A 23,149-nucleotide genomic window follows, 5' to 3' on the forward strand; every position below is an offset into this window, starting at 1 on the left:
AGATGAATAGCAGTGGCCTTCGCACCTTGCCTCCAATTGATCAAGTCAAGAGAACTTTCCAGAAGGCTACAGCTGGAGTATAACAGACCTTCCATCAGCATGCCAGGAGAGTGATAACACTGTCCTGGTCATCAGCCAGTGAATACAGTAAGAACCAAAGCCAGCAGACTCCAACCAAGAGATTGCAGACAGCACCAACCCTACCTGAACCAGGCAATTGGCCTTCGTAAAGAACAGAGAAGCCCGGACTCTGGGAGTCCAGCAAAGATGCCTGTGACCAAGTGTGATGGGTAGTGACTGGGACTTGGACAGATAGTTAGACATCAGTTAAGTATTGTAAGATTGATTGTGTGTATGGAGAAAAGCTGCACTTGCACCAGGATCCAACATGTTTCCTTTTGTCTGTCTCAGAGTATCTCAAAAGTACAAAGCATTTGGGTAAAACACACTGAAAGAGATATTGGTCAGAAGAGCACCAGCTGATTAAACTTTCTAAACAAAATTTCAATGTATTTGTTAAATGCCACTTGTTAAAATGAGGGAAGGTCTCAACTTAAAACAAAATTGGCAATGCTATTTAGCTTCTCCAGCATTTTTTGTTTTACTTTTTATTTAGCTGTTTTATTCCCAGCTGTGCTGGATGTGTTGGTGTAGAGAAAACTGCACTCAACACTTTACAGCTCAAAATCTGTAGACTCATCAGTGTACAGGGAATTAGTGATAATGTATCATGTTCAGGCAGAAGAGATTTAGTTGAATTTGGCATCGTGTTTGGTGCAGACGTTATGGGGCAGAAGGGCTTGTTCCTTGTACTGTTCTAAGTTAATACTTCCTGAACAAAGTTCGGACTGTTAGCAGAAAACTGCTGCTTAGCAGGATGTGGTTATCAGAGATTATTTAGGTGATGCGTATATCATCCAGTCCAAGAGAACAAGTACTGTTTGAGACTGAATTTTCAGCAAAAGAGAAATTACAGACATGAAGTCAGTTGGAAGCATTAGGTAAAGCTCTGCAGACAGCGTGCTTGAAGTAAACCTTGATAAAGGGCTCAAGCCCAAAATGTTAGTTATGTTTCTATAAAGGACACTGCTTGACCTGCTGAGTTTCTCCAGTATTGTGTTTTACTGAAAGCATTGGACGTCAACAGTAGAAAGTAAACATGAGTCTAAAGAAGAATGGGGTAAGTATGGGCAAAGTTGTCTAGCTGTTGCTGGTATTGTGAATGGCAATCTGATTGTCTGTAAAAGAAGAGGCCTGCACCTTTAAAAATGTGTGAATGATCTGAATTGAAACCGAGTAAATCACAAAATTCAGTAGACACCGTGGATGAGGTACAAACACAAAATGCTGGAGAACCTCAACAGCTCAAACAGTGTCCTTGATGTAGCAAAGCCCTTCATCAAAATATGAGAAAATGCCAGCAGGTGTCTGAACAAAAAAGTGGGGGGGGGGGGGGGGGAAGAGGATGGCAAAGGCAGGAGATGATAGGTGGAGAAAGGAGGGAGGGGACACAGCAATGAGGGGGAGGACTGGGTGGGTGGAAGAACTGGCAAGACAGGAAAAGGGGGAGGGGAAAGAAAAAGCAAGTAGGTTTAGTGAAAGGCAGTAAAGTCAATGATAATGCCATCTGGCAGGAGCGTTCCCAGGTGGAAAATAAGGTGCTGTTACTCCAATCTGCGGGTGGACAGGGTGGGATAGTACACAAGGCCACGGACAGACGTGAGTGCGGGATTGTGACTCGGAATTGAAACGGTTGAAAGCAGAGTAGAGGTGCGCAATCTCCCAGTCTGCGACCAGTCTCTCTGATGTAGAGGATGCCACAAAGGGTGCACTGGATGCAGTAAATAAGTCCTCTGGATGTACAAGTGCAGTGTTGCTTCACTTGAAAGGCCTGTTTAGGGCCCCATACCATGGTGAGGAAGGAGGTGTGAACGCAAGTGTTGCACCTCCTGCGGGCACAGGGGAAGGGGCCAGGGATGCGATGGGTAGGGAGGGATGACTGCATGAGGGAGCAGTCCCTGCAGAAGGCTGAGGAGGAAGGAAAAGGAAAAAATGTGTCTGGTGGTGGGATCCTGTCCAAGTGCCAGAAATTCTGGCAAATGATGTGTTGGATGCGGAGGCTGGTGGGGTGGAAGATAACGATGAAGGGGGCAGTATGTTACGTCTGAGGGCAGAGGAGGCCGAGGTAGATGAGTGGAAGATGCGGGTGATGACTGAGTTGATGGTGGTGGAGGGGAAACTACGTTTGTGGAAGAAGGCAGATATTTTGGGAAAATCTGGACTGGAAGACAGATGCGGCAGAGACGGAGAAATTGAGAAAAGGGGATGGAATCCTTGCAGGGAAGAGGGTGTGAGGAGGTGCAGTCCAGGTAGTTGTGGGAGTTGGAGGGTTTGTTGTATATGTCGGAGGCCAGCTTGTCTCCTGAGATGGAAACAGAGAGATCCAGGAAGGGGTAGGTGTTGTCAGAGATGGACCAGATGAGTTTGAGATCAGGGTGGAAGTTGCCCACGAAGTGGATGAAGTTGACAAGGTCATTGTGGGTGCATGAGGCAGCCCCGATGTAGATGTTGATATAACAGAGGAAGATTTAAGGGGTCTTGCTTGTGCAGGCTTACAACATGGATTGCTCCACAAAGCCCACAAACAGGCAGGGGTAGCTGGGACCCATGCCAGTACCCATTGCTACTCATTTGATTTGGAGGAAGTGGGATGAGTTAAAGGAGAAGTTGTTTAGAGTGAGGTCAAGTTCTGCCAGGCGGAGGAGGGTGGTGGTAGAAGGTGATTGGTCAGGTCTTTGGTCCAGGAAGAAGCGAAGTGCTTTCAGACCTTCTGCATGGGGAATAGAGGTATAAAGGGATTGGACATCCATTGTGAAGATGAGATGGTCCCGTTCGGGGAATCTGAAGTCATTGAGGAGATGGATGGCATGTGATGTGTCGCGGATGTAGGTTGGGAGGGATTGGATCAGGGGAGAAAAGATAGAATCAAGGTAGGATAAAATTAGTTCAGTGGAGCAGGAGCGGGCAGAAACAATGGGTCTACCCATATGGTTTGGTTTGTGTATCTTGGGTAGGAGGTAGAAACTGGCAGAGAAGGGGTAGGAGAGAATGAGGTTAGTAGCTGTGGAGGGGAGGTGATGAGGTTGGAGACAGTGGCCTTGATGTGTAGTGATGGGGTCCTGAAGGAGGGGACAATAGGAGGAGGTGTCTGAGTGCTGTTGACTGGCCTCGGCAAGGTAGAGATCAGTGCTCCAGACCTGTGTGTTTGATGGTGAGGTTGGGATTGGTGCAGAGAGAGTGGAGGGCAGAGTGTTCTGAGGAGATGAGGTTGGAATCTGAGGAGGTGAGGTTGGAATTGATACCTAATTTCTCCATCCAGTACACAAAGAAATGGGTATCAAAGGTGCCTGGGTGAGAGTGAATAAAATGAGCCTTGCAGGGACCAATTCAGTGTCACAAGTACCCAGTGCTGACCTAAGACCCTCCAGCAGTATGAGTTAATTCTTTGAAAGGAACAATTGCATGATAAACCTCGAGTTAATATGTTGATGTAAGGGTAACCAGTGGCATGTTGACATGCCAAAATAGTGCAGGAAGACAAATGATGGCGGCCAATCGAAAACAGACACACAAGTGCTAGTGATCTGACATTGTTAATTGTTGGAGATACAGCAAGAACAAAGTATGCATCAGTCTGGCACCAGACATGGCAGAAAGTAGTGTAGACTCGACACACACTGCATCCCAGATTAAATGAGGTGTTCACAGAAAAGGGACTTACAGTGAACGAACAGGCATAGAACCGGATTTGGAACAAAGGTCCCAAAGACACGAGAGTCTACAGTTGCTGGATTCCGAAGCAAAGAACAATCTGCTGGAAGAACTCAGCAGGTCGAGCAGCACCTGTGTGTGTTGGGAGAGGGGGGGGAGGGGGGAGGGAGGGAAGGAATTGTTGACATTTTGGGTTGAGACACTGCATCAGGACTGACAATGGAGTCTACCTATCCAACATCTGGAGGACATTTTTCCCTTTTTTTTCATCAGTAAATGAGAGATATAATATGTGCAATATTGGTTGGTACCACTCCAGAAATTGTACCATGTGGCTAAGTGCGTTGTGTTTGCAATATTATTTAGGGTAGAAGGTTCAATCAAATGCCCATCCACCTCTGGGGACAAGCAGCAGAGAAATCCTACACGTCTCCATGTAGGGTCCCTTTACTTAAAAAGCACTTGTTTAATTTAAATAGCAGTCTCCTCTGGTAACTGAATGCCCTTGACACATGTCAATCTTTCGTGGCAAACAACAGTGCCCACATTGTATTCAAGCTCACCAAAGACACTGGAGGATGGGTATTAGCACCCAAGATCTTTCTGAATGATGCCAGACCTAAGCAGGTAGTTTCCAGCACTGTCTGACAACTCTAGGGAGTTTCCAAGATTCTGTAATCAGCCCTTTTACTGAGGCAAGCTAGGGTGTGTTGGAACAGAAATTTTGTGGGTGGAATAGGTCCTGACCATAATAATGGGTTCAGAGGTTTACTAATAAAACCTGTAACTGTGGGTGAACACAAATTACTCAGTATGAAGGCTGTAACACCATCCAACCTGTCACTAGTACTTTCAGGGATTTCTGACCTGCTAAGTAACCTGATTTCTAAATCTACTCTGTGCTTAGAGCTCTGATATCTTGTTATAATGTACGCTGACTTCAACATTACCTGATTTCTAGCTGTCAGCACAGGTTCTTTCTATAGGCCCCTTACTGGGCATTATACGTGAAAGAGACAAACGGGAGTATATGATGAAGAAAAGGAATTTGCATTTTTGTGGTATCTTTCATAACCTTGGCCATTTGAATTCTGGGGTTGACGGAAGTCTTCCTCTCTCCCATTCCACAAAGGAGCCATTACTGGGACAAGAAGTAAGACTGCAAAACCAGCCTTTCAGTAGAAACAGCAATGTAACTACAGCCTGTCAGTAATCCTGAATGACAGAGCTTTTACAGTTCAGAAAAAGGCGAGTCAACTCAAAAGTTAATGAACTGAACTGTCGATTATGCTCTCATTCCTACATCAAGCCCCCATGTTCTCTACTTCAAATTTTGCCAATGAGTTCAATCACTCCCTCCATATTTCTCTACTTCATCTACGAGTTATTGTTCCTTACCTTCTTCCCTTTGTTTGGTTGACCCCAGATTTATGGGGGAGGTAGGAGCTGCCAAGTGTGCATCAGAGGTAACAAAGAGTGAATAAGGACAGCAATACGATGAAGTCTGCGGCAGAGTCAGGTGGGATTCCAAGTGTGCAGAGATGGTCTTACTGTGGACTCAGCTAGATGGCTGGAATCTCCTCTCTGAATTAAAGACATCAAAGATTTTCAAGTCTCACCCATGGTGAAAATAGGAAGGACACAAAAAAAAACTTTTATAATTTAAACCATCTCCATCAGGCCTCATTATAATCTTTCTTCCAGCCAAAATAAAAAATGGTTAAGAAGTTCAGAACCTCTGCAATCAAACATCATGAAGGAGAAATATTTCAGTCTTTCCCCTTGCTGACTAATAAAGCTCTTTACTGTACTCCTACACACAATGTTCTGATACTGAAGAGCATTATCATTCTATTCTGAGCTTCAGGCAGTAAATTTAATTCCAGGATGACAATTCAAGTAAAAAGCTTACAAAGTTATTCGGTTCTTAAGACAGCAATCCATAAAGTCACACAGTCACTAAAATCACTTCTGCATTATATAATTAGAATACCAAGACAAACATGGCCATGTGTCCAATTAATCGACGCAAGGAGTCTTCTAATCTCATATTTCCATTCCTTTCCTAGTGTATCACCCCTGGGAACCACTCTGGGAAGCAATATTCTGGAATCCAGGAAAAGGGATGGGGAAGGAGGCACCTCCTCATTAGCTGAAGACTCTGTGCTCTAAGATACGAGTGAAGATCAAGAGGGGACTCTTGTGATGGGGAAAGGTTTTCAGGTGGTGAATGGTTGAAGGAATTGGTCCTCCTCTTCTTCATGAACTGAATATCTGTCTGCCATTGACAAGGGTCAAGTCGGGATGTGATGGAACATGCTCCACTTACCTGGAAGAGTGCAGCTTTAACAACAGTCTGATTGATAGGTATCCTATCCACAACCATTCACTCACTCCACCACCAACACACAGTTCAGCAGTTTCTACTACCTCAGGATGCACTGCAGCAGCTCACCAAGACTTCAGACACAGCACATTCCAAACCCACATCTTCTACCAGTTACAAAGTCAAGGATAGGAAAAGTATTGGAAAGGTACCATCTGGAAGTTCAATATTCAAGATTCCTTTATTGCCATGTAATAAAAATAGTGCAATAATTCATCGAATTTGCTTTCATCTGCAGTCAGATTTGCCATCAGCAGAAATTGCCTGAAGCACCTCTTACAGTAATTGAAAGAGAAACAAAAGAGGGTAATCCCAGAGTCACCGAGTGTCCGTGGATTGCCTCCAGCACTGGTGCAGCCCCCACTGACTCACAGAGTCCCGTCCAAACCATCGACAATTTGAGTTCCAGATCTGAACTGCCAACATAATCAGGAAGTCTTTAGCAGCTTCGGCACTCTCTTGCATCCTGGTTCCAATACCTCAAACCCCTTCAGCCATCCCGAGCCAGTGTCCAGCAGCTTGCATGGGTTCCTCACCTCAAGGCGCTAATAGCAAGCCGCCTGTGTGTGCTTCAACTTGTATTGCCTTCCAAGCCACACATCATCCTGATTTTGAAATATATTGCCATTCTTTCATTATCTCCTGGTCAAAATTCTGAAACTCTCTCCTTAACAGCATTGTGGGCATATGGCACATCTCAGGGCCTGCAGTCGGAGGCAGCTCCCCATCCCCTTTAAGGGCAATCAGGGATGGGTAATTAAACCCTGGCTCAGTCTGAAAAATGCTTATCCCTTGAATGAATAAAATAAAATATTACCTGATGATCCTTGTTTGATTACCTGATGACAAACCCTTGTCATCTTTACATTCTTTAAAAACCCAATCCAATAGAAACCCCGCTAAAGGAGAATGAGTGTGGGTGAAAGTAAAATACTTTGGTTTTGGAGGTTGCATAATATTTTAGGGGATAGGATTTGGGCATATTGTTTGCCACAGTCATGCCCAAAGATTCCTGGCCCTGGTGAAGCTGTCAACACAAGCTCACTTTTTATCCCTGTGCTCCTGAGAAGGAAAATGGGCAAGTAAAATAAGCAGTCAAGCAGAGAGAAGATTGGGTATAAGGTAATCCTCTCTGGTAGGAAGAAAAGAAAGCCAGAATATTATTTCATGGAATCAAGCAGCAGTGGACTGTTTGTTTTCACTTAGCATCATGTGAGCATGGCATAGTCAGCTGTTCTAGACTTCATGGATACAGCACTTGTTTTGGCCCCAAAGGAAAAGGCCTTCCCAGTCAAGGAGTGGGAAGATTTTGCAAGAGAAATCTTGCCAGGGGATCAGTGCAAGGCAAGTAAAAACTTTGCAGTGGTAGTTGGAAGTTCACTAACAACAAGAAATCAGCACGTTATGATCCATTGAGTTCAAATCCATGTGCTGGAATGGCCTCCATGTAACTGTTGGGCTATCACCACAATTCTCAGATTCTAGGGATTAATGTATTTATTAATTTGATGGCAATAGTGAAGCTAACTGTGCCCTGGGCAATACTCCATGAAACATTTGCAGTTTATGACACCAATACCTCTTTCCTGATGAACAAAACGCTTGCTGTGTGGTGTGGATCCTTGATAATCGCTGCTGCTCTCTGATGGCAGCGTTCCCTGTAGATGTTCTCCATGGTGGGGAGGGTTTTGCCTGTGATGTCCTGGGCTGTGTTTATCTTTTACAGGGCTTTCTGCTCAGGGGTATTGGTGTCCCCATACCAGACTGTGATGCAGCACACTTTCCACCACAGATCTTAGCTTCATTAATTTCCACTTTTCTGATAGGGCACACATCACTCCCTTAGCTACTTGTTACCCCTTCAAGATCTGTGGCCACAATTGTTTATTTAGGCAGTATCCATAGTCATTACATGGCAAGAGGCCCATTGACCAACCTTTTCCATGCCAGCTAATAAATATCTATCCAGTCTAATCCCAGTTTCCAACTTTTGCCTTCTATGCCAATCCCCCCACTTCCCATGCAGTGAGTTGCAGATCCCATACCTTGAAGAAGGGCCCAGGGATAAAATGTCAGTTATATATCTTTACCTCCTATGGACACTGTGAGATGTGCTAAGGTCATCCAGCACATTTTATTCCAGGTCCCAACCACGCTCTAGCTGAAACAATTCTTTCTTAACCCCCACCCCAAACCCTTACTCCTTACCTGAAAACTATGCCCTCTGTGAAGAGGAAAAAAAATCGGAGGAAATATAATTTTGTACCCCTAATCAAGTTTCTCTTCTTCCTACTTTACTCCAAGGAGAACTAACCCTGTCTTACCTCAGTTTCTCCTCTTATCCCATCTTTGGTGAATAAAATCTATCAACCTGGTGCCTGTATTTGCAAATTGAGGAAATTAACTTATAGACCTTTTTCTTAAGCTCCAAACCTCATTAACCTCCTTGGATGTATTAAAAGATATAAATGACTAATGCCGTGTGTCAGGGGGACCCTCCAGCAACTAGATTTCTATTCTTGCTTTCATTTCATTTCTTTTTCTTTCCTTTTTTTCTTGGGGTTTGTTTGAGGGGAGGGGTTTGGAGTTAAAATCATCATGTAATGGATTTGACATTAATATTTGATTATTACACTTTATATTTGGCTACAACTGCATGTATGGAAAACTTTTAAATAATTTTAAAAAATATAAATAGAATAAAAAATAAAATCTATCAACCTAACAACTACTCAACATCAATACTGTTTTGTAGCCGCACGCTACTCGAAAGAACACACACACACGCACACGCACACGCACACGCACACGCACACGCACACACACACACACACACACACACACACACACACACACACACGCGTAGAGTAGTCAGGTTAAGCTCTGTGTTTTATTTGGGGCTCAGACCCAACTTTTATACTCGCTGCATTCCCGCTGTTTCCCCCTTTTGCTTACATCACGATCCACATGACAAAGGCGGGTATCCTGCGCGCGGGTATCTTCTTGAGTAACAATCCCTTCTTCCTCATGCGCCGTCTCTGACTGTTGGCTGTGCAGCAAGGCCAGTGCCATTTGGGGGTCTCTGGCCTTTAAGCTGCCCTTGCTGTCCGTCCACCGGATCGCCTGTCGGGGCCCAGTGCCGCTGCATGGGCTGCTAGCTTTTAGTTGCGCTCACCGCCCGGAGTGCCGGCTTGATTGCGCCGCGGCAGGCCACCACAGTTTCACATTTTTCCTACTCCCTGTATGCAGAAGTGTTTCCTAATTTCAATTCTGCAAGACCCAGGTCTATTTTTTAAAACATGCCTCAGATTCAGAAACCAGTGAAATAGCTTCTTAATCAGTATAACATTCTTCTGTGTTGCAGATTTAGCTGTATTACTTCTTGTACTTTATTTAACTTTCTCTATGAGTGTGTGTTAATAAAGATCCAATGTTATTCCATTTCAACACCTACATTTTAATATGATGTTACATTGTTCTCGTTCTCCCTTCCTCGCTCTCTCCCACCTATAGGTTAATAGCATCCAACGACCTTAATCCATTAGAACTCCATGCCCTACTTCTTATATTTAAGCCGCTTCTTGATTATCAAAGCTTAATCTAATTCCTTCTATCTCCATCTGGAAATCTCCAAATTCTGCAAGCAGAGGCTCCTTGTCCACAGACTCCACCGACTAGCCAATGCAGACAAAACCCACTTGCAAAAGGTAATCAGCCCATGCTCGTATAAACCGAGAGATTTCATTCTGCAGTGATCTGAATTCACTTAATCATTACAGCTACACCTCATTAATCCCAATTAACAATTCTCCAGCCAGACTTCTTCTGAAGCCAATCAAAAGAGTGAGGTGCTTAATAAACAGGAGCAGGCAGGACAATTACAGTTTGAAATCTTACTCACATTAACAGCAGGAGAGGGAGTTTGGAGTCTGTTAAGCTTCAGAGTCAATGCAGATGTTAGTGGGTGGCACTTTTGCTTCTGAGTTAGAACCCCCCCCCCCCACTACCCTAAGCACTCTAGATAGAGGTAAAACACAATGCTGGAGAAACTCAGCAGGTCGAACAGTGTACTTTATATAAAAAATATAAATTTACATAACCAACGTTTCAGGCTTGAGCCCGTCATCAAGAGATAAGCAAAATGTAGACAGGCACCCGAACAAAATGATAGGGGTGAGAGGGGCAGGGGGAAGAGCACAATCCCACTGGAGGGAGGTGAATAAGGGAGGGAGGGCACACCAGCAAACAGGGAGAGGGTGGCTCTGTGAATGAAGAGGGAAGGGGATGGAGAGCTAGAGGAAAGAAGGCAGAGGGAATGGGAAGGGACGGAGAGTGTAGGTTACCAGAAACTGGAGAAATCAATGTTAATACCATCCAGTTGGTGAGTGTCCAGACAGAAAACTGTTCATAGACCCAGCCTCAGCATGGAGGGGATATGCACTGTTGGAGGTGCAGTCTTTTAGATGAGGTGATCATTAAAATGAAGATGGAGGGTCTCAATCTGTTGGACACCTTCTGCCACCATAACTGCTATTTTTACAGTAACAAGAATGAACTTCTGTGGAGCCTTCAATATATCATCATGTTCCAAACACTTCACAGGAGAATCATGAAGCAAAATATGATATAGAGTCATACAAGACGGAACTACAACAGGTGACAAAAAGCTGCCTCTTCAACGTACATTGTAAGTAGCATCTTGACGGTAAGGGGTGAGGTATGGAGGTTGAACTATGGTCAGAAGTCGGAAGGGTTCTGACCCAAAACACAGATCATCCAGTTTCTCCCACTTTAGCTGTTTGACCTGTTCAGTTCCTCCAACAAAATGTTCTTTGCTCAATGGAAGTGGGGAGGTGTTAGGCAAGATTATGAAAACCTGCAACCACAGATTCAGGACCTTTGCAGAGAACAGATATAGGTTCATCTGTTCCTAAAGTGACAAGTCCTATGTTTAAATAGAAGCCTAGTTTCTAGATTGCCACAAAAGAGGAAGCGACTTCCACACTCCCAGCTCAGATTTCATATTTCAGATTTATTGTCAGAATATATACATGACATCACGTAGAATCCTGACATTCCCTTTTTCCTGCGGGCATGGCGGAATTAGCACTAATTGGTAGTGCAAAAGATAAACTGTATACAGCGTAAACATGTAAACAAATAAAAGAACTGTAAACAGATAAAGAATGTAAACAAACTGATGGTGAAGAACAGAGAGAACAAAAAGAAAATCAAGAAAGTGCACGAGTCCTTAACTGAGCTTTTGACTGACATTATCGTTGAGGATTCTGATGGTTCCTGAACGTGGTGGTGCAAGTTTTGTGGCACCTATACCTCTTCCCTGATTGCAGCAGCGAGAACAGAGCGTCTGCTGGGTGGTGTGGGTCTTTGATGATTGCTGCTGCCCTCCAATGTACTCAATAGTGGGGATGATTCTGCCTGTGATGTCCTGGGCTGTGTCCATTATCTTTTGGAGGGCTTTACCCTCAGGAGTATTGGTGTTCCCATACCAGACTGTGATGCAGCCTTTCCACCACTGAGATTTGCCAGGGTTTCTGGTGTCATACCAGACCTCTGCAAAATCCTGAGAAAGTAGAGGTGATGGCATGCTCAAAATGCTCCAATTTTATACATTTGGATCAATTCTCCCCTCACTTTTCTGGACTCCAATCCATACACATCTAGTCAGTTCAATTTTTCATTATAACGTAGCATTAGCAAAACCAAGGAGATGATTATGGACTTCAGAAGGAAGTCAGGGGTACACACCCAGTCCTCATCGAGGGCTCAGTAGTGGAGAGGGTCAAGAACTTTGATTTCCTGGGTGTCAACATCTCTGAGGATCTATCCTGGAGCCTCCATGTTGATGCAATCTCAAAGAAGGCTCACCAGGTGTTTGAGGAGATTCAGTACATTACCGAAAACTCTCAAAAACTTCTACAGGTTTAGTGTGGAGACCATTCTGGCTGCTTGCATCACTGCCTGGTACAGAAGCACCAACTCTCAGTACAAGAATAAACTCCAGAGGGTTGTTAACTTGGCCTGTGACATCACAGGAGGGAATTTCACTACTTCGAGAACATTTACATGAGGCAATGTCTTAAAGAAGCTGCCTCTATCCTCAAAGACCCCCACTACCCAGGCCATTCCCTTTTCACTCTGCTACCATCAGGAAAAAGTACAGGAGCCTAAAGACGAGCACTCAGCAGGTCAAGGATAGCTTCTTCCCTGCTGCCATCAGATTCCTGAATAGTCAATGAACCAAAGACACGGCCATACTTTTCATGCATGATTATTTTTTTTAAATTTATAGTAATGTTGTAAGATGGTTATAATATGAATGTTTGCTCCATGATACTGCCGCAAAACACCGAATTTCATGACTTGTTCATGACAATAAATTCTGATTCTGAATTTTTGGGCAATGCAAAGTCCAAGAAAACCAGCAGATGCAAAAAGCTGAAGAACAGTGCCATCAAAGGGAAAAGGTCCCATCTGGTGCTTCAGAGAAATACAAAGGAATTGCAACTTTATGAAAACAAGCTGGAAGTAAAACTAGAGGGTATTATTTTAATTTGGAAAAAGACAGATAAGAATCCAATGTGTTGTACCACACCAGCTTATAAAAGTGAAAGTTTAGCTAGAAGTCTTTGAAGAACTGATAAAACTGAGATTTTCATTACACATTTAAAGACACAAGAGTACTAGGTGATTGCAGCACTGTGTTAATTTAAGTAGCAATAATGAATGATTTACTGCAACCACCGTGATCATGTTGTTTCATATACTTTTTCTTTGGCTTGGCTTCGCGGACGAAGATTTATGGAGGGGGTAAATGTCCACGTCAGCTGCAGGCTCGTTTGTGGCTGACAAGTCCGATGCGGGACAGGCAGACACGGTTGCAGTGGTTGCAGGGGAAAATTTGTTGGTTGGGGTTGGGTGTTGGGTTTTTCCTCCTTTGTCTTTTGTCAGTGAGGTGAACTGTGTACTGTTCATTTTGTGGCTATATTGCAGACTAAATATTCCAGTCAGCATCCAATACACTAAGGTAACAAGGGAAATAAATATATTTTACAAATGAATTAGAGTTGAAACAACCTTTAATTCTGATGCCAGACAAGATTGGATTATGAGAAGCAGCTTTGTGCCATCTGTTGGCACTGCCAGTGACCCCAAGCAATCCCTGGTTAGGCAGAGGGTGGTGAAATGGCACCTTCACAAATAAGCAAACTTTCTCCTCTGGCACTTACTGCGATGCATCCTAATCTGGAATTGGCTCTAACCCAGGTCAAAGTCCATATGGGCCACGGAGATAAATCCCCAGAACCTGAAGCCAACCTGCTTGCAGGAAACTTGACTGTTTTTGGAGAGAGGCGTGCTGCTGTTCACAAATAACTTTACCAGACATCTCCACTCCCGTTTCTTTTTTAGCTTTTGAAGAGAATGCAACAAAGCTGCAATCCAGTGCAGCAGTCTTACGAAGACAGATGATCCCCTAAAGTTTAAAAACACATGAGTGTTTAAAACACGGAGCAAACTGGGTGGGAGCATGCTAGCAGCATACTTTATACCTTCTTCAGAAACTTGGTCAGTTTATAAAACCGGGGGGAAAAAAACAACAATCTGCTGGAGGAACTCAATGGGTCAAGCAGCATCAATGGGAGAAAAAGAATCTTCAACACTTTTGGGTCACAACCTTTCATCAATTTTTTTCTCCTATTGATGTCATTCAGCCCTTTGACTTTTTTGCAGGGGGAGGGAAATCAAAATGAGAGCAAAGAAAATAGGATAGCAGTGAGACAGGGAGATACAACAGAGGAAGAAATTAATAATAAAGAGATGATCAATAACAATATAAAGGAAAGGCAGGTGAGCAGACAGGAGAAAGAGCTATTCAACAGGAATACATCGATAACAGGCTAATAGGCACTATACTTAAACGCACGTAGCATTAGAAACAAAGTAGATGACCTGGTTGCTCAGATTCAACTAAAAAGGTATGACATTGTGGACATTACTGAAACATGGCTCAATGAGGTGTGTGATTGGGAGCTCAATATCCAAGGAAAGATAGGCAGGAGGGTAGAGGTGGAGGTGTGGGGGGGGGGGGGGGTCTCTGATGATCAGTAATGACATTAAATCAATAGAAAGAAGGGGCATTGGGTCTAAAGCGATAGAATCAGTATGGGCTGAATTAAGAAATGCTAAGGGTAAAAAGATCATATTAACAGTTATATACCGGCCCCCAAACAGCAGCCGGGAAGTGGACTATGAGATACAGACAGAAATACAAAGGGCATGTCACAAAGATAATAGCAAAATAATTATTGGAGATTTTAACATGGCAGGAGATTGGGAAGGACAGGAAATTACTGGATCACAAGAGAGCGAGTTTGTAGAAAACCTAAGAGATGGATTTTTTGAACAGCTTGTTGAGAAGCCCACCAGGGGATCTGCAGTTCTTGATTGGGTCATGTGCAATGAACCTGACGTTATTAGGGAGTTAAAGATCTTAGAACCTCAAGGAAGCAGTGACCATAACATGGTCGAATTCATTTTCAAATTTGAAAAGTTAAAAATGTTATCAGATGTATCAATTTTTCAGTGGAATAAAGGAAATTATGGTGGTATGAGAAAGGAACTGGCTCAAATCGACTAGAAAAGCAAACAAGTCGGAGGAACAGAGCAGGATTGGAAGATATTTTTGCAAATAATAAAAGGCATGAGGATAGATATATTCCAAGGAAAAGGAAATTAGTCAAAGGAAAGATGGTACCAATGAGGCTAACAAAAGAAGTGAAGGCTAAGATAAAAGCAAAGGGGAGGGCATACAAGGAAGCTAAAATGAGTGGGAAACCAGAGGACTGGGACTCCTTTTAAAACTTACAGAAAGAAATAAAGAAAGTCATAAGAAAAGAAAAAATGAGTTATGAAAGGAGATTGGCAAACAATATAAAAAAAGATACTAAGAGTTTTTTTAAATAAAGAAAGAATAAAAGAGAGACGTGTTGACATAGGAACGGTAGAAAACTATGCTGGAGAAATTATAATGGGTTATAAATAAATGGAAGAAGAATTACATCAATATTTTACATCAGTATTAGTAATATCCCTGACAGACAGAGGCTTCAGGGAGTAGAGTTGGATACAGTTAAGATTTCTAGAGAAATTGTGCTGTGTAAATTGATTGGATTAAAGATAGATAAATCTCCCGGACCTGATGAGGTACACCCGTGGATTTTGAAAGAGGTGGCTTTGGAGATTGTAGATCCATTGGTGACAATCTTCCAGAAATCAATAGCCTCTGGCATGGTTCCATGGGACTGGAAGGTTACAAATATGGTTACATGGTACAAGAAAGGCGGGAAACAGAAAAAAAAAGAAACTATAGATCTACAAGTCTGACGTCAGTGGTTGGGAAGATATTAGAGTCAATCCTCAAGGATGAAATTATGAAATTCCTGGAAATGCATGACAGAATAGGTCTTAGTCAACGTGGTTTTTTAAAGGGTAGATCCTGCCTGACCAACCTATTGGAGATTTTTGAAGAAATCTCAGGTTGGATAGACAAAGGGGAAGCTGTGGATGTTATATATTTGGATTTTCAAAAGGTTTTCGATAAAGTGTCGCATGTTAGACTGCTAAATAAGATGAGGGCCCATGGAATTACAGGGATGCTATTGGACTGGATAGAAAATTGACTGACAGGCAGAAAGCAAAGGGTTGAAATTAAGTGATCCCTTTCAGGATGGCTGCCCGAAACAAGCAGAGTACCGCAGGGGTCGGTCTTGGAGCCACTGCTGTTTACAATTTATATTAATGATTTGGATTGTGGAATGAATGGTTTTGTGGCCATATTTGCAGATGACACCAAGATAGATGGCGGAGCAGAAAGCGTTGAAGAAATCATAAAATTGCAGAGGGATGTAGAGAGATTGGGAGACTGGGCAAAAATATGGCAGATGAAGTACAATGTTGAAAGTGTTTGGTTCTACATTTTGGCAGTGGAAATAAACAGGCAGAGAACTATCTGGATGGAGAGAAAATTCAATCCTCGGAGGTGCAAAGGGACCTGAGTGTCTGCATGCAGGGAAATCTAAAAGATAATGCCCAGGTGGGGTTGGTAGTGAAGAAGGCTAATGCTATGTTAGCATTCATTTCATGAGGAATAGTGTATAATAGTAGAGAGGTGTTAATGAGACTCTATGGGGCACTGGTGAGACCCCATTTGGAGTACTGTGTACAATTTTGGGCCCCCTATCTTAGAAAGGATATGATGTTATTGGAGAGGGTGCAGAGGAGATTTATGAGGATGATTCCTGGAATGCAAGGGATGAGGAGCATTTGGCAGCTCTTGGGTTGTATTCATTGCAGGCAAAATCTTCGCTAGGATTCTACTAAATAGAATAATACCTAGTGTCGCTGAGAATATTCTCCCAGAATCACAGTGCGGCTTTCGCGCTAACAGAGGAACCACTGACATGGTCTTTGCCCTCAGACAGCTCCAAGAAAAGTGTAGAGAACAAAACAAAGGACTCTACATCACCTTTGTTGACCTCACCAAAGCCTTCGACACCGTGAGCAGGAAAGGGCTTTGGCAAATACTAGAGCGCATCGGATGTCCCCCAAAGTTCCTCAACATGATTATCCAACTGCACGAAAACCAACAAGGTCGGGTCAGATACAGCAATGAGCTCTCTGAACCCTTCTCCATTAACAATGGCGTGAAGCAAGGCTGTGTTCTCGCACCAACCCTCTTTTCAATCTTCTTCAGCATGATGCTGAACCAAGCCATGAAAGACCCCAACAATGAAGACGCTGTTTACATCCGGTACCGCACGGATGGCAGTCTCTTCAATCTGAGGCGCCTGCAAGCTCACACCAAGACACAAGAGAAACTTGTCCGTGAACTACTCTTTGCAGACGATGCCGCTTTAGTTGCCCATTCAGAGCCAGCTCTTCAGCGCTTGACGTCCTCCTTTGCGGAAACTGCCAAAATGTTTGGCCTGGAAGTCAGCCTGAAGAAAACTGAGGTCCTCCATCAGCCAGCTCCCCACCATGACTACCAGCCCCCCCACATCTCCATCGGGCACACAAAACTCAAAACGGTCAACCAGTTTACCTATCTCGGCTGCACCATTTCATCAGATGCAAGGATCGACAATGAGATAGACAACAGACTCGCCAAGGCAAATAGCGCCTTTGGAAGACTACACTAAAGAGTCTGGAAAAACAACCAACTGAAAAACCTCACAAAGATAAGCGTATACAGAGCCGTTGTCATACCCACACTCCTGTTCGGCTCCGAATCATGGGTCCTCTACCGGCACCACCTACGGCTCCTAGAACGCTTCCACCAGCGTTGTCTCCGCTCCATCCTCAACATCCATTGGAGCGCTCACACCCCTAACGTCGAGGTACTCGAGATGGCAGAGGTCGACAGCATCGAGTCCACGCTGCTGAAGATCCAGCTGCGCTGGATGGGTCACGTCTCCAGAATGGAGGACCATCGCCTTCCCAAGATCGTATTATATGGCGAGCTCTCCACTGGCCACCGTGACAGAGGTGCACCAAAGAAAAGGTATAAGGACTGCCTAAAGAAATCTCTTGGTGCCTGCCACATTGACCACCGCCAGTGGGCTGATAACGCCTCAAACCGTGCATCTTGGCGCCTCACAGTTTGGCGGGCAGCAGCCTCCTTTGAAGAAGACCGCAGAGCCCACCTCACTGACAAAAGGCAAAGGAGGAAAAACCCAACACCCAACCCCAACCAACCAATTTTCCCTTGCAACCGCTGCAATCGTGTCTGCCTGTCCCGCATCGGACTGGTCAGCCACAAACGAGCCTGCAGCTGACGTGGACTTTTTACCCCCTCCATAAATCTTCGTCCGCGAAGCCAAGCCAAAGATAGGAGAATGAGGGGGGATCTCATAGAGACATTTCGAATATTGAAAGGTTTTGACAGAGTGAATGCAGATATGATCTTTTCCTTGATGGGTGAATCGATGACAAGAGGTCATTGTCTTAAAATTAGAAGTTATCCAATTAAAACAGAGAGGAGGAAGAATTTCTTTAGTCAGAGGGTCGTGGATCTGTGGAACTCATCGCCGCACAAAGCAGTGGAGGTCAGATCACTGGGAGTATTTAAACAGGAAATAGTTAAGTATCTCATTATTAAGGGTATCAAGGGATATGGAGAAAAGGCTGGAAATTGGAAGTAGGTGTGAGCATAGTTCAGCTTAGCCTAGAGTCACGGAACAGACTCGATGGGCCTAGTGGCCTGCTTCTGTTCCTTTATCTAGTGATCTTCTGATTCCAGCCTCAGGAGTTTCTTGTGTCTCCAGTTATAAAATGAACAGCAACTTTAGTTTTAGATTTCCAACAATTGTAGTTTTTTTTTCGCCAATGCACTATTGCTGATTATATTCATGTTTGATTTCAATCTATCTGTTTATGCTCATGTAGGTGAGTCACTCTCCACTCTAAACTTTTTCTCTAGTTCGCACACTTATGCATGCAAGCTCACACATGCGCACACACTCACCTTGAGGCAATGCGTGGCCTCCTGGCAATGAGCAATTGTGGACAATGGCAAATTCATTCTGTTTTTCCCAAGTCTCCCCTGCTGATACCTAGGGCCTACTTTTGACTGATCAGGGAAAATATCCACACCCATTAGGCCCATCCTAAGGAAGGTCTCACAAAACACAGATTTAAACCCAAATTTTAACTTGCTTCACAATATCTACTGTGCTCTACCGCTGTTGGCTGTGAAGGGTACGAATTAAAATTCCAGCACACAGAAAAGACATACATATAACAAAATAATAACCAGGTAACATGTTTTCAGTGACGTTGGTCAAAGGGTAAATATTGCCAAATGTACCTGAAGTTTCCACTCCTCTAGTTCTTTAAAGTGTCTTCACTTGATAATGACAATTCCACAGTATTTTTTGTGTTCAAATCTTTGGGATAAGATGTAAATTTATTATCTTCTGCTTCAGTTGAGGCAGTTGTACTAAATCAGTATCAGTCAGGATAAAGTCTTCACTCCTGCCCAGTGTTTGGACATTTTTTGCAATACTGTTGGCCTCTAAAAATACAGCAAATGGGATTTCAAGGTTTCCCCAAAGAGGCTATTACTCTTTTTTTTGGGAAAGGAAATACAATGTGGGAAACAAGATTTTGGGCTCCAGTTAAATTTGTCCATGAATTATAAGTAATGAGGAGAAATGAACCAGTGTTCATTTTGACCAGGATATGATTTTTTTTTATACATACAGCACAGTAACAGGCCCTTTAGGCCCACAAGCCTGTGCAGTCCAATTACACCCAATTGACTTACAATCCTGGGAGGTAACCAGAGCACTCAGAGGAAAACACAGGGAGAACATTCAAACTCCTTACAAGCAGTGCCAGTTCGTTGGTGCTGTAACGGTGTTGCGCTAAATGCTACGCTAACTGTCCCATCCAAATATGATCAATTCCAAATGATGAAGATTGCTCAGCACCTTCTTGGAAAGAGAGAGCAATAGAAAATCAAACTCAGTTTATAATAACTTAAAACCTGTGTATAAATATACATGCCTGTACAGATATGTGTTTGTGCATTGTATATGCTTGGGAAAATAGGTATGCATTTATGTTCCCAAATGTATTCTGTGTAACTGCTTATTTTAAATTTAGACATACAGCACGGTAACATGCCCTTCTGGCCCCCGAGCCCACGCTGGCCAATTACACCTAATTGACCTACAACCCTGCTACGTTTTGAACGGTGGGAAGAAACCAGAGCACCCAGAGGAAACTTGCACAAACACAGGAAGAATGTACAAACTCCTTACAGACAGTGCAGGATAGTTTGTAGTTGAATGCTTTTATGTATATGTGGTGTGTGGTTGACTAATATATTTTGTGTCATGTGTGTGGGTACACACACCAAAATGTTCACTGTGATGTACAGAAGGACCCCTCTCACTGGGTTGTGTGTGTGTGTGTGTGTGTGTGTGTGTGTGTGTGTGTGTGTGTGTGTGTGTGTGTGTGTGTGTGTGTGTGTGTGTGTGTGTTGTGTTCCATTAATTTGTTCCTTGCCTGCATTGTGATGTATTTTGTTGAGCCAAAGCTGGGAACTCCCAGCTGCCACCAGTTGCTGGATTTAATTAGTCTGTCTTGGCTGCCCCACTGACATGTTTAATTGTAACAGACTGGAATTACAGCGAGCGATACAGATTACTGCCTCCAGCCAGTGATGAATTGAAGTATTGGCAGTTATGACAAGTGATTAAGTCTTTCTGTAGACTTACACACGAGACAAGGATAATACAAAGCTTTGAGTCCCCTCCCTGGATTAGAGAATTAAATGTCAAATTGAGTATTTAATACACTACATTCTCCTTAAATATAGCAACGTGTTTTTAACAAATTTACAGTACTTAGGGCAATCAAATAAATTAGAGAATTAATTTTCAGCACTAATTTCCACTGTTAAAGTTGCCTCCAATTTATTTACTCCTTGACTGCTCTTGACTCTACACAACATGGCACATTGATTCATATTTTGAATCCTGCGCCCACACCTGCGGAGATTGTCCTAGCTCATCTCATTTCTGGACACAAGACAAAGACTACCTGGTCCTTTCCTGGCAGTTGCTCATTGACGACATTGAAGTCACCATGTTATTGGTATGAAAGCAAGGAAGGGAAGGGGGGCGAGGGAGGGAGAGAAAAAGAGAGAGAGAGAGAATTTTCTTTCTTCTCTCCATCACACATTATCTTCTTTACCAATTTCTATAAAGTTGTTTCCCTTGTGCATTTAGGCATTAAACATTTAATCATCTCTTAATTTATCCCTTTCTTTTCTGTCATTTCCTCCTTCTTTGAGCGTCTCAACTTTTCCACAGCTCATTAAAGAACCGCATCTATGACCAGCCAAGAGCCATTTCAAGTTTTTCACCAAGATTTCTACATTCTTCAGCCTCTGAACATAACAATGTCTTATCTTCAGTGATTTCAATCTCAACTTTTTTCCTGTTAACTTCTCTCTCTCTCTCTCTCTCTCTCTCTCTCTCTCTCTCTCTCTCTCTCTCTCTCTCTCTCCATAAGCTCCCACCTACAGGGCCAATTAATTTCTCCTGCCATCTGACACAGTCTTAATTCTCTATAAGGATTTATCCTGAGCAATTTAACCTGAGACTCTAGTTAAAAAAATGTGATGACAAGCCACAGAAGGAAATATTTAGATAAGAAACCAAAGGGCTAGTTCTTAAGGAGAGACGTAAAGAGGATAGAGGGTGGTAGAGAAGCAGAGTTTGGAGAGAAAATTCCAGAACTTGAGAGCAAAGTAGTGAAGGCAACCTTCATCTCTGGATGAAGGAAATCAAAGAAAGACAAGAGATCTGAAAGGGAAAAACAGAGTCATCAGTTGGTTGTAGGATAGGACAGGATTACTTGGAGCTGAGGAAGGATTTAGACAGAAGCACACCAGGTGTTGCTGGACTCAGAGCCTACATTGATCAGGATTAAAAGGAAATCTCAGTCCAAGGTTTAGCAGACCGGTTCAGATGGTGACCCATGGGTAAAATTTGTTCCAGTATTTATAATATGGAGGGCCTGGGATGCAATGGCGTGTCTTAAATTAAAAAAAACATACCCCTCTGCCAAATGCTGGAGAAGCAAGGACCTACCATTTTTATGGGAATGGTTTGACCAAGTATTCTGTCATCACGTTTTTGGTATCCCTGTTTGCTGGTCATTTCAATTACACAATTCTCAATCCATACTCTCAATGTGTGCCTGAACGAAAGCCACGTGTTACTGAGTGTCAAAGATCCAGGGGCCTTTTCCCAAGACTGAGCATATGGAACATAGAACATTACTGCACAATACAGGCACTTCAGCCATATATACCTACCCAAAAAAAAACCTAAACCCTCCCTACCTCAAAACCCACTGGTTTTCTTTCATCCATGTGCATGTAGAAGAGTCTCTTGTGCCCTATAGTTTCAGCCTCCGCAACCACACTGGCAAGGCATTCCAGGCACCCACAACTGTCTGTGTTAAAACACTTACCCCTAATGTCTCCCCTAAACTTTCCTCCCTTCACTTTGTACAGATCTCCACTGGTGTTTGCTTCTCCTGCCCTGGGAAAACAGTGCTGATGGTCTACCTTATCTATGCCTCTCATAACCTTGTAGATGTCTATTAAGTCACCTCTAATCCTTCCTTGCTCTAAAAAGAAAAACCCTAGTTCTGCTAACCTTGCTTCATAGAATGGTGGAGATATTGGCAAAGAGTAAGCTAACAAAGCCATTGCATATTGAGAAGCAGTAAGAGTAAGTACACAAGGTCGTTAAATAGTATAAGAGTAAGATAACATATGATAATATGAAATTAAGCCAACAAGGCCATAACAAAAGTGAAATCAAAACATTAGATTAATTTCTAGAAGTATGATATGAACAGCTAAACAATTGTGGTAAGCTTGTATAGAATTTAGGTCAGACATCACACAGGGAATATAGTTCTGGTATTGATACTATCAGCCGGGTTCTGAAGAAAATGAAAAAAGGTTTACAAGATCTGAAGAGAGTTAGCCCTGAGGAAAAATGTAAGTAGCTTGGCTTTTTTCTTTAGAAAAATATGAAAGCAATCCTGAAGGAGATTGTTCGTGATCAAAGGGGTTTAATTGAGTAGATATGAACAACTGAAAACAGGTCAACATAAATATAAGAGAGTCACAACAAACTATCAGAATTTCAAGTCAAGTTTATTGTCATCTGATTGCACCAAGTACAACCCGACCAAACAGCATTCTCCGGACCTTGGTGCAAAACATGCAGGCACACAACCAGACATAACACACATGCAGACAAATAATAAATATAGAACCATAGAACGTTACAGCACAAAAGCAGTCCCCTTTCCCCCTCCTAGTCTGCACCAAACCATTTTTCTGCCATCCCACTGACCTGCACCCAGTCCATATCCTGCCAT

At 43.1% G+C, this 23,149-nt stretch overlaps 1 protein-coding gene and 1 long non-coding RNA gene across 5 annotated transcripts in view; one reads left to right on the top strand and one right to left on the bottom strand.

The window, feature by feature from the left end:
* Positions 1-23,149, bottom strand: part of LOC138741402 (PR domain zinc finger protein 1-like) — a 163,707-nt gene that overhangs the window by 61,256 nt on the left and 79,302 nt on the right. For 3 of the 4 annotated variants that reach the window (XM_069895430.1, XM_069895428.1, XM_069895431.1), the window contains one exon: positions 5,170-5,355. The exons of the other annotated variant lie outside the window; for it this stretch is intronic. The gene's annotated coding sequence lies outside the window, so the exon portion shown is untranslated. The remainder of the gene's footprint in view (positions 1-5,169; positions 5,356-23,149) is intronic. 4 annotated transcript variants of the gene reach the window in all.
* LOC138741403 (uncharacterized) lies at positions 917-9,593 on the top strand. Its single transcript, XR_011343485.1, has 2 exons — positions 917-1,001; positions 5,841-9,593. It is a non-coding gene; the product is annotated as an uncharacterized lncRNA (long non-coding RNA).

The sequence above is a fragment of the Narcine bancroftii genome, chromosome 8 (genome assembly GCF_036971445.1).
Source record: "Narcine bancroftii isolate sNarBan1 chromosome 8, sNarBan1.hap1, whole genome shotgun sequence".
In the NCBI taxonomy this organism is placed as follows: domain Eukaryota; kingdom Metazoa; phylum Chordata; class Chondrichthyes; order Torpediniformes; family Narcinidae; genus Narcine; species Narcine bancroftii.